At 40.3% G+C, this 15339-nt stretch overlaps 3 long non-coding RNA genes across 4 annotated transcripts in view; 2 read left to right on the forward strand and 1 right to left on the reverse strand.

The window, feature by feature from the left end:
- On the forward strand, positions 1-2892 carry LOC117802300. Of its 2 annotated transcripts, XR_004625411.1 has the most exons (4): positions 1-140; positions 247-411; positions 2257-2348; positions 2430-2892. It is a non-coding gene; the product is annotated as an uncharacterized LOC117802300 (long non-coding RNA). The 2 variants fall into 2 exon arrangements; XR_004625410.1 differs by having other exon boundaries at positions 122-411.
- Positions 434-15339, reverse strand: part of LOC117802301 — a 22877-nt gene continuing 7971 nt past the window's right edge. The window contains exon 3 of the long non-coding RNA XR_004625412.1: positions 434-498. This is a non-coding gene — a long non-coding RNA (uncharacterized LOC117802301). The remainder of the gene's footprint in view (positions 499-15339) is intronic.
- LOC109488410 overlaps positions 14076-15339 on the forward strand; it is a 3097-nt gene continuing 1833 nt past the window's right edge. Inside the window, exon 1 of the long non-coding RNA XR_002141387.2 lies at positions 14076-14272. This is a non-coding gene — a long non-coding RNA (uncharacterized LOC109488410). The remainder of the gene's footprint in view (positions 14273-15339) is intronic.

Consider the following 15339-nt stretch of genomic DNA (forward strand, 5'->3'; position numbering starts at 1 on the left):
CAGAGCCTGAAATCCTCTCCCTTTGGTCGAATCATGGAAGCAGCACAACCCATGCCCTTTTCAGTGACATCCCGGGATCTGCCTTACGCCTCGTCTGGCTTGTCTTCCTCTGGCCCCACTGTCTGTCGGAGTTCGTTGAGGTACCTCTGTGCCCCAGGGGGACTTCTTGTCTTGTGTCACAGGCTGGTAGACACTGTTCAAGAACATGCTACTGTTTGTATTTTTCGGTTTTTTGTTTTCAAGTAGGTTCCATGTTCAGCACGGAGCCCGATGCAGGGCTTGAACCCCCGACCCTGAGATCAAGACCTGAACTGAGATCAAGAGTTGATGCTTAACCGACTGAGCCACCAGGCGCCCCTCCTACTGCTTGTTTTATCCAAACCAGCTGGCCTCCCCATGAAGCATATCCATGTAAGTAAAGTGAAAATAAGGCTTCTTACCCCTACTTCCGTGGAAATGCCTTAGGGGCTTATTTCATAATGGTTGGTTGTGCTTTTCCTGAAAATGCAATAGTACACAGTTAGCTCCCTCCTTGTAGAAGTTATTTGACCGTTTTATCATAGTACAAACTTTCTGGATCAAGTTTCATTTGCATTTTGAGATGAAAGAAAACAGAACAAAACCTCTTAGCACGTCAACATTACTTAAATGTCAGATGCAAAACTGCAGACAGGTTCAAAGTGTTCAAAAGGATGTATGTACCCTTATGCTTTATTGCAGCAGTAAATACAGTAGCCAAACTCGCAAACAGCCCAAGTGTCCCTCCACAGATGAGTGTGTATATATATATATATATATATAGGCAAATTATTCAACCATAAATAGAACGAATTCTTGCCATTTGCAACAACATGGATGGAGTTAGAGAATATAATGCTAAGTGAAATAAGCCAGTCAGAGAAAGACAAATACCATATGATTTTACTCATATATGGAATTTAAGAAACAAAACAAATGAACAAAGGAGAAAAAAAAAGAGACAAACCAAAAAGACTTTTAACTCTAGAGAACAAACTGATGGTCACCAGAGGGGAGGTGGGTGGGGGATGGGTGAAATAGGTGATGGGGAGTAAGGAGTGTCATGAGCGCTGGGTGATTATGGAAGTGTTGAACCACTATGTTATACACCTGAAACTAATGTAACACTATTTCAACTCTACTGGAACTAAAATTAAAAAAAATAACTCCAGGGGAGCCTGCGTGGCTCAGCTGGTTAAATATCAGACTCTTCATTTGGCTCAGGTCATGATCCCAGGGTTCTGGGATCGAGCCCTATGTCAGACCCAACTTCTCCCTCTCCCTCTGTCGCTCACACTGCTTGTGTGCTCTCTCGTTCTCTCTCCCTCTCCCTCTGTCAAATAAATAAATAGAATCTTTTTTAAAAAATAACTGCAGGGGCGCCTGGGTGGCACAGCGGTTAAGCGTCTGCCTTCGGCTCAGGGCGTGATCCCGGCGTTATGGGATCGAGCCCCACATCAGGCTCTTCAGCTATGAGCCTGCTTCTTCCTCTCCCACTCCCCCTGCTTGTTCCCTCTCTCGCTGGCTGTCTCTATCTCTGTCGAATAAATAAATAAAATCTTAAAAAAAAAAAATAACTGCAGATAGGCTCAAAGATGTAAGCTAAATTCTTTGCCAAGGAGATGAGAAACTCTTTACTGTCAGTCTATAGCAATTCATGAATAGATTCAGAGTAGCTAATAAAACATAAAAATACAACAAATTAGTAATTAGTAACTAATCAGTTATTTGAAATCAACTTGACCGCCATCTTAAATCAGCTGTCGGGGATGCGAAACTCAAATACTCTTGAACTTTAACTCCATTTTGACCTGTCGCATACAACTAAACACCTCCCTCCAGGGCCCAGGTGACCGTTCAGAGCTAATGTCAGGGTATTTGGGGACCCGGTACAGTTTCCAGGCTTTGGGATGTCAGGCAGCAGAGCCTGGGACTGGGGGCCAGTTACGTCAAAGTTCAACTCGACATTATTTTCTAATGTCATTATATGTAGGGTCAGAGAGATAGATACACTGAAGAGATGGACAGACAATACTTTAATAATAAAATTTAGGCTCATGTCCCATAAAAGAAACCATATAACAATGTTTTACTTATAAGTCCTATAGTTAACTGGGGGATAGCACAACTATACAGATTTGCATTTTTAAAAGCATCCATTTGTTAAATACAAAATTTTAAAACATACCATAATGCTTGCATTTCTTAATTTTTATTTTTTATTTTTTATTAAACCAGGAGACTCAAAAAGTCTCCTTGGCCTGGCCGTGTCTGAACCTCCAAGAAGCCCTACCTCATGGACAGAGGACTTCACGATGCCACGGTCCTGGGTAATTCCACGGGGAAGCAGTGCAGACCTGAGTGACTGGGTCACCATCTGGACTACAGGGCTCTTTTCTCTTTTCTTCCAGGTGAAAAATGAGCTTACCCGTGGAAAGCTCAGCAAGTGAACAAAGCCAGGAGCAATGGACAACAAAGAAAGCTGCAGTGTGGGGTCTGTTCTTGGCATTTAGGGAATTACCAACACTTTTGACAATATCAAGCCTGACTTTTCTGGAATGTTGTGCAAGACAGAGATGTCTCTATCTAAATTTGTGCACAGGTCCTCTGTGGAAGTCAGTCATGGAGGGACGGGAGTGGCTGTTGTGACCACTGCAGACGTTGAGGTGGCAAAATGCACAAACCCCAAATGTTGCATACAGATCACCCATTCCTTTTCTTCACCTAGCGCCACAGAACAAAGAGCGTTCTGTGGAAGGTTGTCCTCTCCATCAGCCAATTCCTTCTGGCTGTTCTGCTGTATTCTTCTCTTTCCTGTTACAATACATGTGTAGCTGACCTCACCACCCCCCACCCTGCAGGGTGAACACCCTAATAAAGGATCTCATTTGAACTTCTGAGCTCAGAAATTAATGGTATGTGCACGTAAGCTTTATGCTGTGATTTTCAAACAACTTTAGAATGTTCTGAGGGTACACTGCAAATTAGAGCAGGAGTGGAATTAATGTTAATTTGGGTTTAGAAAGAAAATGCCTATCCTCGATTTAGAGGAGCAAATGGCTATTTGCAGTTTTCTCCATAAAGCATACATCTCCAATCCCCTGGATGTCTGTCTGTCAGCATTCACACCTTGACCCTTACAAAGTCTTCCAGTGTTTCAAGCCACCTACTCTTTCATCTTAGTAGTGACAACTTTCTGTCTTCCGCTTTCAGGATAAAGATCCCAGATAAAGATGCCTCTGTTGTTCAATCCTTTTAAACAGCTTGAAAGTGCACTTGAAACATCTCTCCTTCTGAGAAATGACGTGGAAAAATAAAAGGGCTGACCTCCTTGCTTTTGAGAACACTTACCGAAGAGAACTGTAAGAGCGAACAGAACTTCCTGACCTGTGGGTTCACTTGACCAGACTCTGATTCTTCTCTCAGGAATAGTTATTATAATCTGCCCCAGGGGTATGCCTTATTTACCATCCTGGTCAGCAATGTGGTCATGCTGCATTACATTCTCAAGAGGGAAGCCCTTGGCCAAGATTGCTGCTTGGCATTGGTTATCTGTTCTGGTTCTCTTTATAGCACACAATCTTCAAACATAGCCTTACACAGAATAAGAAATAAGGGAACTTTAGACTGTTTGGACACCCACATAAGCACAATTGACTGTAAGTTATAAGAAGAAACCACAAAGGTGAATTTACCCAGGGAGGGTGGCAGTTTGATTTTTTCAGATTACCTTTTGTAACTGAACAGGAAATCATGTGAATTCTTTGGAAATACCAAAAAATTTTAATGTTGACATCCACACAAACTTTCCAATTTCAACATTAGCTGTAAGTATGCTCATGTCCAAGGTTCCTAAGCGGCCTTGGTTATTAGGTAGGTTGAAGATAATGAAATGAAACTGTGGGAAAATCAAGGGCGTTTCATTTGAGGAATTGTAACTAGACATTTCTTGCCTGGTTTCAGTATCAAGGGGTCTGAGGGACTTTCTCCATGCCTCTCTTAATTAAAAGTAATATTACTAATGAACACTTAAGTAGGTGGATGGTGGGAACAGGTTTCTCATTGTTGGAATGGGAGAGTTACAGCACAGGAACCTGACAAACATTACCTCGGTCAACTGACCAAGGACAACATCAGCAGTAATAAATCATGTTGATATAGCATGTATCCTTGATATGTTTTGGTAAGAGTGGCACTTTACCTTTGTGAGCTTTCTCCCAAAAGCCCACAACCCCTGTCTAGCCGTGAGAAAAATGTCAGACAAATCCCAATTGAGAGGTGTTCTACAAAATACCTGAACAGTACTCTTCCAGACTGTTATGGTCATCAAAAGCAAAGAAAGTCTGAAAAACTGTCAGAGCTAAGACAAACTTGAGGACTACAGGTGAGGACTAGATATAATGTTTTGTCTTGACTGGGATCCACACATGGAATAGAGAAAGAGCACTAGGTAAAAACTAAGAAAACATGAATCCATTATGGACTTTACTAATGTATCAGTATTGATTCATTAGTTGTGACAAATGTACCACATTACTGTAAGATGTTAACAGTAGGGGAAACTGTACTATCTCTACAATTTTCTTTAAATCAAAAACTATTCTAAAAAAAAGTTTATTATTTTTTTTAAATGGAGAGACTTAGGAGACGTATCAACTACAAACAGTGATACTAGTTATAGTTAGTGTAATAAGGAAAGAAAAAAAATAAAAGGCATATAGATTGGACTTGAAGAAATAGAACTGTTCTTTTTCATGGATGACATGATTGTCTATGTAATTAATAACTCTAACAGAATCCACAAAAGAAAGCCCTCCTTGAATTAATAAATGAATTCAGTCAGTTCAAAGTGAGTTACAATCACTCCAAAGAAAAAGAAATATTTAGATACAAGTGTAGTAAAACATGTACAGGATCTGTACATTGAAAATCGCAAAATGCTGATGAAAGAAATCAAAGAAGATCTAAATATAGAGAGAGACATACCATGTTCATGAATTGGAACACTCAACATAGTAAAGACTCAGTTCTCCTCAATAATCTATAGGTTTTGGATGATTCCTATCAAAATCCCAGCAAGGTATTTTGTAGACATAGACAAGCTTATTTTAAAATGTGTGTGGAAAGGCAAAGGACAGAGAATAGTTAAAAAAGTTTTTGAAAAAGATTAAACTGGGAGGAATTACTCTACCCAGTGTTGAGGGTTATTGTCTAGCTACAGTAATCAAGACAGTGTGGTATCAGTGGGGAGTTAGATACATGGATCAATGGCACAGAATAGAGAAGCAGAGAACTCAGAAACAGACCCACACAAATATGCCAGATGATTTTTGACAAATATGCAAGAGCAAGTTAGTGGAAGAAGGATAGCTTTTTCAGGAAATGGTGCTGGAACAACCAGACATCCATAGTCAAAAAAAAAAAAAAAAAAAAAGGAACCTTCACTTAACTCTCACATCTAATAAAAAAATTAACTCAAAATGGATTATGGACTAACATGTAAAATGTAAAACTATAAAACTTTAGAAAAAAAAAAAAGGAAAAGTCTTCAGGACCTAGGGTTAGATGAAGAATTCTTAGACTTGAGGGGCACCTGGGTGGCACAGTCGTTAAGTGTCTGCCTTCGGCTCAGGGCGTGATCCCGGCGTTCTGGGATCGAGCCCCACATCAGGCTCCTCCGCTATGAGCCTGCCTCTTCGTCTCCCACTCCCCCTGCTTGTGTTCCCTCTCTCTCTGGCTATCTCTCTCTCTGTCAAATAAATAAATAAATAAATCTTAAAAAAAATAAGAATTCTTAGACTTGATACTAAAAGCAATAAAAGGAAAAAATTGATAAACTGGACTTCACCAAAGGTAAAATGTTTTTCTCTCCAAAAGACTCTGGGAAGAGAATGAAAAGACAAGGTACAGACTGGGGGAAAACATTTGCAAACTATGTATCTGACAAATGACTTGTATCTAGAATGTAGAAAGAGCTCTGAAAATCCCACAGCAAAACAAAAAGTCCAATTAGAAAACAGGCAAAAGTCATGATCAGCATTACAGTGGAGAGGATTAATAGATGGCAAATAAACACACCAAAAGATGTTTAGTATCATTAGCCATTCGGGAAATGCAAACTAAAATCACAATGTGGTTAAAACTCCACACCTATTGGAATGACCAAAACAAAAAATTGTGATAACACCAAATGCTGATAAGGATTTGGAGAAACTGGATCACTCAGACTTCATCACTGGTAGGGTACAAACATTCTAGAAATAGTCAGTTTCTTTAAAAATGAGACCTGTATTTAGTATATGACCCAACAACTGTGTCTTGGACATTTGTCCCAGAGTAAAGAAAACTTTTGTTCACAAATAAACATGAACACAAATGTTTACAGTGGTTGTATTCATTATAGTCCCAAACTGGAAACCACCCAAATGTCCTTCATAAATGAATTGTCTAAAAAGCCATTTACCATGGAATACTTTTCAGCAATAAAAAGGAATGAACTATTGATACACACAACAATGTGGATGGACCTCAAGAGAAGTATGCTGAGTGAAAAAGAGCCAATCTCTAAATGTTACATACTTTATAATATAATTCTATGTATATAATTTTCTTGAATATATTGGTGGTTGCCAGGGGTTGGGAGAAGGGGACAGGTAGATTGGTGTAGCCAGAAAGTGGTGGCAGGAGGGGACTTTGTGGTGATGGAATGGTTATATATCTTGGTTGTGATGATTAAACAATCTGCAATGTTATCAAGTTGCACAGAACCACACATGGTTAAAATCTCCTGTTAACCCAGAAAACATCTCTACAAGACAGAAAACAGTTTATGATTGAACCGGAATATGATGTGCATCCCAAGCAATCCACTAAAACAGTGCAAAGATAGAAATCTTAGCCTTTTATATCACCAGGCAGGTACAATCCATTACACACATGTTCTTGAGATAAACAATAACCAGTCCTCAAATAAAAGGACCTGACAGTACCATTTATTATGCACAGTTTATTAGAAATTCATCTGATAGCTGAGGTCACCATCTGTGTTAGCTAATCGGGTTCATCCAAAGGATAAATAAACTTCTCATATCTTTACAACGAGAGGTAGTTTTGCAACTTGGAAGGAGATGCCCACTGAAGTTAGGCTTCTACTCTCCCATGGGGACTAGAAGATAGGAATCCTGTCTTCCTTGATGATTGCATTTCAGAGAGATGGTTCCCAAGTCCTTGAAAGAAAGCCCTGAGTTATAAAGCTGGTGAGAAATTCATTTAGGTTTTAAAAAGGTTTACAAATGACTCAAAGGGATAGTGAAAGAATGTATAATTACAACTTTTCTTAAAAAGTGCTCTGAAAGAGAAGGGGATGGGGGAAGAGTTTCTTTTCCTTTTGGTACCATGCAAAATTAATGTTTTGATTCTATTTGTATTTGCTTTTGCAACAACAATAACAGCAAATGCATGCATGCAGAAAATGGGTGAAATATGAGTAAATCCTGAAGATTGTACCAATGTCGAATTCTTGGCTTTGCTATTGTACCTCAGTTATGCAAGATGGTACCACAGTACCAGGAAGAAGCCTGGTGAAGGGTGCACAGGACATTCTTGTACATTTTTTTACAACTTCCTATACATCTGTAATCATTTCAAATAAAAGGCTTTTCAAAAACATGGTATTAGACTGGCATTGAGATAGTTGGACAGCAACATGCAAAAGAATGAAACTGGACCACTGGCTTACACCATGCACAGATAAATTCAAAATGGATTAAGGACCTAAATGTAAGACTTGAAACTATAAAAATCCTAGAAGAAAGTACAGGCAGTAATTTCTCCGACACTGGATGTAGGAACTTCTTTCTAGATATATCTCCTGAGGCAAGGGAAACAAAAGCAAAAATAAACTATTGGGACTACATCAAAATAAAAAGCTTTTGCACAATGAAGGAAACAATCAATAAAACTAAAATGGGAGAAGATATTTGCAAATGACATCTCTGATAAAGATTTAGTATCTAAAATATATGAAGAACTTCTCAACACCCAAAAAACAAATGATCCAATTAAAAAGTGAGCAGAAGACATGAAGAGACATTTCTCCAAAGAAGACACCCAGATGGCCAACAGACACATGAGAAGATGCTAAACATCACTCATCATCAGGGAAATGCAAATCAAAACTACAATGAAATCATCTCACACCTGTCGAAATGGCTAAAATAAAAAACACAAGAAACAGTAAGTATTGGAGAAGATGTTCTCGACGTCCTCATGCACTGTTGGTGGGAGTGCAGACTGGTGCAGCCACTGCGGAAAACAGTATGAAGTTTCTTCAAAAAGTTAAAAATGGAACTACCCTATGATCCAGTAATTGCACGACTGGGTATTTACCCAAAGAATACAAAAACACTAATTCAAAGGGATACATCAAAGGGATACAGGATATTATTCAGCCATAAAAAAGAATGAAATCTTGTCATTTGCAACAACAGAGATGGAGCTAGAGAGTATAATGCTAAGCAAAATAAGCCAATCAAAGACAAAAACCATATGATTTCACTCATATGTAGAATGTAAGAAACAAAACAAATGAAAAAAGGAAAAAAAAAAAAAGGAGAAAGACAAACCAAGATGCAGACTCTTAAGTCTCGAGAACAAACTGATGACTACCAAAGGGGAGGGGGGTGGGTGGATGGGTGAAATAGGTGATGGGGATTAAAGAGTACACTCATCATGATAGGCACTGAGTCATGTATAGAATTGTCGAATAATGTTTTAAAAAAAATGTCAGCAGTGTAGACATAGATTTTTTAGAGCACAGTGATGGATTGGATAACCCGGCAAAGATAATAAAATGAGAAGATGCAAAGTCTAGGACAGAACCAGGAGAGAAAAAACATAAGGATATTAACTCTCCCAGACCTCCGACACCATTGGTTTACACTACCTTATATTTAATGATCTCAACACAAAACTACCATAGAGCAGATGAAATCTATCACCAATAGTTGATGCATACACGAGATAAAAGAAAGTATAATACCAACAAAGATTTCCCAGAATTAAATGTGAAATGTAGATTTCAAGTCAGAATCACTGCCATTCCAAAATACATTACAATTAATAGTCGTGTATCTGTGTTTATGATATCTACTCATCCAATGTAATGTCATTCATTCATATGTCATTCATTCACATCCTTTGAGAAGGTTACTCGTGTTCAATATGATATGCTGCAATCTGTTTTGTTCTCTATAAACCAAGTGATTGGAAATAAACTACAAGGTTATATATTTTTAAAAATTATTTACTTTTTGCTCCTTAATGATAATATATACAAAAAAAAAAAAAAGCTATGCCAAGCCCACTGAAACAGCCAAGATGCTTGCTACGGGGCATAGAGCCATTCCACCAAAATTAGCCCAAAGCTCTGTGTTAAAGTGAATGTGACACAATAGCCAAACTGTGGAAGGACCCGAGATGCCCTTCAACAGACAAATGGATAAAGATGTGGTCCATATATACAATGGAATATTACTCAGCTATCAGAAAGAATGATTACCCAACATTTGCAGCAATATGGATGGAACTGGAGGAGATTATGCTAAGTGAAATAAGTCAAGCAGAGAAAGACAATTATCATATAGCTTCACTCATTTGTGGAACATAAGAAATAGCAGGGAGATCGGTAGGAGAAGGAAGGGAAGAATGAAGGGGGGTAAACAGAAGGGGGAATGAACCACAAGACACTATGGACTCAGGGAAACAAACTGAGGGTTTTGGAGGGGAGGGGGTGGAGGGATGGGCTAGCCCTGTGATGGGTGTTAAGGAGGGCACATATTGCATGGAGCACTGGGTATTATACGCAAACAATGAATCATGGAACACTATATCAAAAACTAATGATGTACTGTATGGTGACTAACATATCATAATAAAAAAATAAATTAAAAAAAAATAAAGTGAATGTGACAGCATGAAAGCCTCAGGGCAGAACTTCTACCTGATCTGTAGGAAATAAAAGGGATGGTTTTATTCCAGAAAATGTGCTTATGTTTTGGGGCGCCTGGGTGGCTCTGTTGTTAAGCTTCCACCTTCGGCTCAGGGCATGATCCCGGCGTTCTAGGATCGAGCCCCACATCGAGCCCCACATCGGGCCCCTCTGCTGGGGAGCCTGCTTCTTCCTCTCCCACTCCCCCTGCTTGTCTCTCTCTCATTGGCTGTCTCTATGTCAAATAAATAAATAAAATCTTTAAAAAAAAAAAAAAAGAAAATGTGCTTATGTTGTAATATGTGTGAGTTGATAGGTAATTCTACATTCTTCGTAACCTGACTTCATCCGTAAAATAATTTCAAAGTCAAAAGCATCGTATGAGCAGAGAACGTTATCGCAGAGGTATTTTCAGGAGGGTGATTGTCTTACTTATCTTCTGTTTGTAATTTATTTGAGGATATTTTCTTTCATATATTTTCTTGTGGTTATCATTTGCTTTATCTATCCTTGAACTTTTTATTGAAATATAAAATACATGCAGAAAATAATAGCATTCATAAGTATAGAGTCCAGTGAATTTTTACTTATTGAACTAACTCATGAAAATATACTCAGATCAAGATCACACCACAGAATTATCCATCTAATCATTGTTACTCTTCCCTTCAGGGTTATGATGATTTTGAACATTGTAAGTTAGCTTAGTCTGTTTTGGAACTTTTTATTTAAATGTAATCTTACTGTTTTCACAAATTTATGGTTGGCTTTTCCCCTAAATATATTACACAAGAAATTCCTCTATATTTTTCAGTTCACTCGTAGCTTATTCTCATTGCAGCATACCATTGTATTGTATAAATACACCATTTTATAAATAAACATTGTGTAAGTATACTATTGTATCTGTCCATTCTACTGTTGATAGAAATTTGAATTGTTTCCATTTGGGTGCATTATGCACAGGATGTTACAAACACTCATTTAGTGAAACTATGAAAGAATTTTTATTGGAGACATTACCATTAAACATCCTGTAATTACAAAAAACTACGGTCCCCCCTCTGTGCCACATGAGGGCTTTCATTATCTTCAGGTGATAGATTATGAACCCAAGATTGCCTTTTAGTTTCCTTGATTGTTTCCTTCACTGTGCAGAAGTTTTTATCTTCATGAAGTCCCAATAGATCATTTTTGCTTTTGTTTCCCTTGCCTCCAGAAACATGTCTAGTAAGAAGTTGCTGCAGCAGAGGTCACAGAGGTTGCTGCCTGTATTCTCCTCCAGGAATCTGATGGGTTCCCGTCTCACATTTAGGTCTTTCATGCATTCTGAATTTATTTTTGTGTATGGTCCAATTTCATTCTTCTGCGTTTGGCTGTCCAATTTTCCCAACACCATTTGTTGAAGAGACTGTCTTTTTTCCATTGGATATTCTTTACTGCTTTGTGGAAGATTCGTTGACCATAGAGTTGAGGGTCCATCTCTGGGTTCTCTATTCTGTTCCATTGATCTATGTCTGTTTTCGTGCCAGTACCATACTGTCTTGGTGATCACAGCTTTGTCATAGAGCTTGAAGTCAGGCATCGTGATGCCTCCAGCTTTGGTTTTCTTTTTCAACATTACTTTGGCTATTTGGGGTCTTTTCTGGTTCCCAACAAATTTTAGAATTGTTTGGTCCAGCTCTGCGAAAAATGCTGGGGTATTTTGATAGGGATTGCTCTTACACTATTGGTGGGAATGCAAACTGGTATAGCCACTCTGGAAAACAGTATGGAGGTTCCTCAAAAAGTTGAAAATAGACATATCCTATGGCCCAGCAGTTGCCCTACTAGGTATTTAACCCAAAGATATAAATGCAGTGATCCGAAGGAGAACCTGCACCCCAATGTTTATAGCAGTGATGTCTACAATAGCCAAGTTATGGAAAGAGCCCAGATATCCATCAACAGATGAATGGATAAAGGAGATGCAGTTCATATATACAATGGAATATTATGCTATTATGCAACCTTCAAAAAGACTGAAATCTTGCCATTTGCAACGACGTGGATGGAACTAGAGGGTATTCTAAATGAAATAAGTCAGTCAGAGAAAGATAAATACCATATGATTCACTTATATGTGGAATTTAAGAAAGAACGGATGAACACAGGGGAAGGGAAGGAAAAATAAAATAAGCTGAAAACAGAGAGGGAGGCAAACCGTAAGAGGCTCTTCACTATAGGGAACAAACTGAGGGTTGTTGGAGGGGAGGTGGGTGGGAGATGGGGTAACTGGGTGATGGGCATTAAGGAGGCACTTGATGTAATGAGCACTGAGTGTTATAAGCAACCGATGAATCACTAAATTCTACCCCTGAAACTAATAATATATTATACGTTAACTATACTGAATTTAAGTGAAATATTAAAAAATAAAAGAACCTGAGAATCAGGAGTAGTACCAACTTGCCAGGACACAGGGAAAGTACAGCAAGAAAGGAGTAGCATCATTACATATTCAAAAAGTCCCAGAGATTACAGATCTTAATGATTCTGGTGTCTTTGAGAGGACGCAGAGGGACTGAAAATGCTTCGGCTGATTCAGGGGGCAGAATTTTAAGATGGCGCCCAATGTTTCACCCCCTGTATAGTGTCTTCGCCTTGAATGATGGTAGGACTTGTGACCATGAGGGATAGGACTACCATGATTATGCTATTTTAAATGGCAAAGGAGAAGGGATATTTGAAAGATGTTAGTAAGAGCCCTAATAACTTTATATTGAATTAGTCAACAGGAAGGGTCTCTTCAACAGGACTAATTGAATCAGCTGAGCCCTAGAATACAGAGTGTAGGAGTCAGAGACAATGTTGGTTTTTGGGATTAAAACAAAAGCCCCCACTCACACAAACAGTCCGTGGTAGCACACGTTTACTGAGAAATGGGTAGGAGAAAATGCAGGAGAGGGTCAAGGGGGCAGGGAGAGGCTGTGGCAGAAGGTCAGGGGAGAGGAGGGGGTGCGTCTGAGAGATGTCAAGGGCATGGGGAGGAGGCTATAGGGAGTAGAGCAGGGCTGTACCCCTGACTTTTTCCCTCCTTAGCCACACCAGCAGAAGTGTTTTGGCGTTTTGGGGAACCCCCTCTTCTCTGCTCAGAAGCTAGCCTCTTGTCGCCTCTTCTCTATTCTGTAGCCTCTGGCTGCCCTTCCAGCTTCGAACTCTTGGCTGCTCTGCCCAGATGAGCAGTTTGGCCCTCCTCCCACATAGCACACTCACCTCAACACCTGCATAGTCCTTCCCGGACAGCGCCTGTCCCCTGTGAAAGCACCCCCTTCTGTTTCTTGACATTGCCCTTTGAGGGTTTCACACATTCTCACCTCCCAAACCAAGCAACCAACGAGGTGTCTTACCTCAACCAACGAGGTGTCTTACCCACCTCTCAGGTTATTTAAAAGATGACTTGATGCTGTCAAGGACACAGAGTACCTTGGCTAAGGTAGGTTCCTGGGAAGAGTGCTGTCAAGGAGGTCTTGCTTGGGGATTAAACATAACAGCTTCATTACGAAAGATGGTCACCGGCCTGTGTACAAATGATTTGTACATGAGGAAATACACAGTGGCAAGGCTGTGTAACAGTGACCTACCACAGACACAGTTCCTATGCTCTGTTATTTGCATTGTTACTGGCCAACTGGTCAACTCTGGGCAAGAGTCTCTGAGCTTCTCTGTTCACCTGGTGTCTCAGAAAAATGAGCTGAACTGGATGACGGGGAAGGACATCTGCCGTTTTAAGATGGACCTGCAAGTCTATGCTTTCCTGAGTTCTCAGCCCCCTCCCCAGACAGCGCCAGTCTGACCCAGAAGGCTAGTGCTGCGGGAGCTAGTTATCTGGGAGTTTCAGTAGGTATAACAAAACATTCGGCCTCTGTCCAGTTCCTGCCTTAGAACTTCAAAAACCTGTGGGATTTCCTGAGGTTAGCTGTGTCTTTGGTGATTCAGAGTGCCTTTTTCATGCTAATGAGGTGGTTCATAATGGGCCTTTAGATTGTTTCAAGGGAGGGGTTGGCCATACCCGGAAGACCAGCCCACGGCCTGTGGCCTCTGCCGGAACTCCAGGTTGTTACTGTCAGAATGCGGTGAGGTGCGGGACCCCAGCTGGTGTTGGAGAGCGGTTGTGTTGGAAGGTAATAGGTGGCAGGATGCCCCCATAGCTGGAAGAAGCTGGAAGAATTTGGAAGAAGCTTCCTCTGCATAGATGACCAGGGGGCTGCAAAAATCTTTAAAATGGTATCTTTCTTTCTTTTTTGTTTTTAAGATTTATGTACTTATTTGAGAGCGAGAGAGAGGAAGTGGGAGGGGCAGAGAGGGAGGGAGAGAGAATTTCAAGCAGACCCCATGCTGAATGCGGAACCCCACTTGGGGCTCCATCTCAGGACCCTGAGATTAAGACCTGAGCTGAAATCAAGAGTCTTAATCAACTGAGTCACCCAGGCGCCCCTAAAATGATATTTTTCTGAGCATAGTTGGAAATATGGAAATATGCTATAAAGAGAGTGCTTAAAAAGGTGAAAGGAGTTACATACTTTGTTCTACTTTTCCTGTGAAGGAAATGTCAGCAGAGGTGGGGTAAGGGTGCCAAGGACACCACCCGACAGGAAGGCAGGGAAGCCACCCCTCCGAGGCAGCTCTCACACAGAGCCCTATGTGGCCGCTGATGTGGGAAAAAGAGGAAAAAAGAAAAATGGAATTTCCTTATTACTTCAGCCCACTGACAAGTCCTTGAAACCGGCAGAATGACATTCCTCTAGGGACTCAGCTGCCTGAGTGTTAATACTTTGCTAAGGGCAAAAGGCAATCCTAGCCCGACCCCCAGGCTCCTGTAAGTTTACTTTAACATATAAAAATTCCTTTGGAAACTTCCTTCATGTCTACCCCCCAAAATACATGTTGGCAAACATCCCCTAAGCATATGACCCACCGATATACACCTGAAGGGTCTCATGACTGAGTTTTTACTAAACAGTAATAAATAATGTTTTTCTAACAATAGCTAGCCCCCTCAGGATCCTGGAAACCTTGTTTCCAAAAGACCTTGGAGTTTGTGCTGTCCCTCACCCCCTCCCAACCTGAAGTATATAATCAGCCACTCCTCATGACCCCAGTGCAGCTCTTTTTGCCACACGGGGCTCATTCTCATGACCCTGAGAGCACGACCTGGGCCCAAACCGAGAGTGGGATGCTTAACCGACTGAGCCACCCAGGCGCCCCCGGGCATTTTTCAACAGTACTTACTAAACATCTACTACGTGTTGGGTGATGTTGTTCTGGATACTGGGGATATGGCCGTGAAAAAG

Source organism: Ailuropoda melanoleuca, chromosome 5 (assembly GCF_002007445.2).
Source record: "Ailuropoda melanoleuca isolate Jingjing chromosome 5, ASM200744v2, whole genome shotgun sequence".
In the NCBI taxonomy this organism is placed as follows: Eukaryota; Metazoa; Chordata; class Mammalia; order Carnivora; family Ursidae; genus Ailuropoda; species Ailuropoda melanoleuca.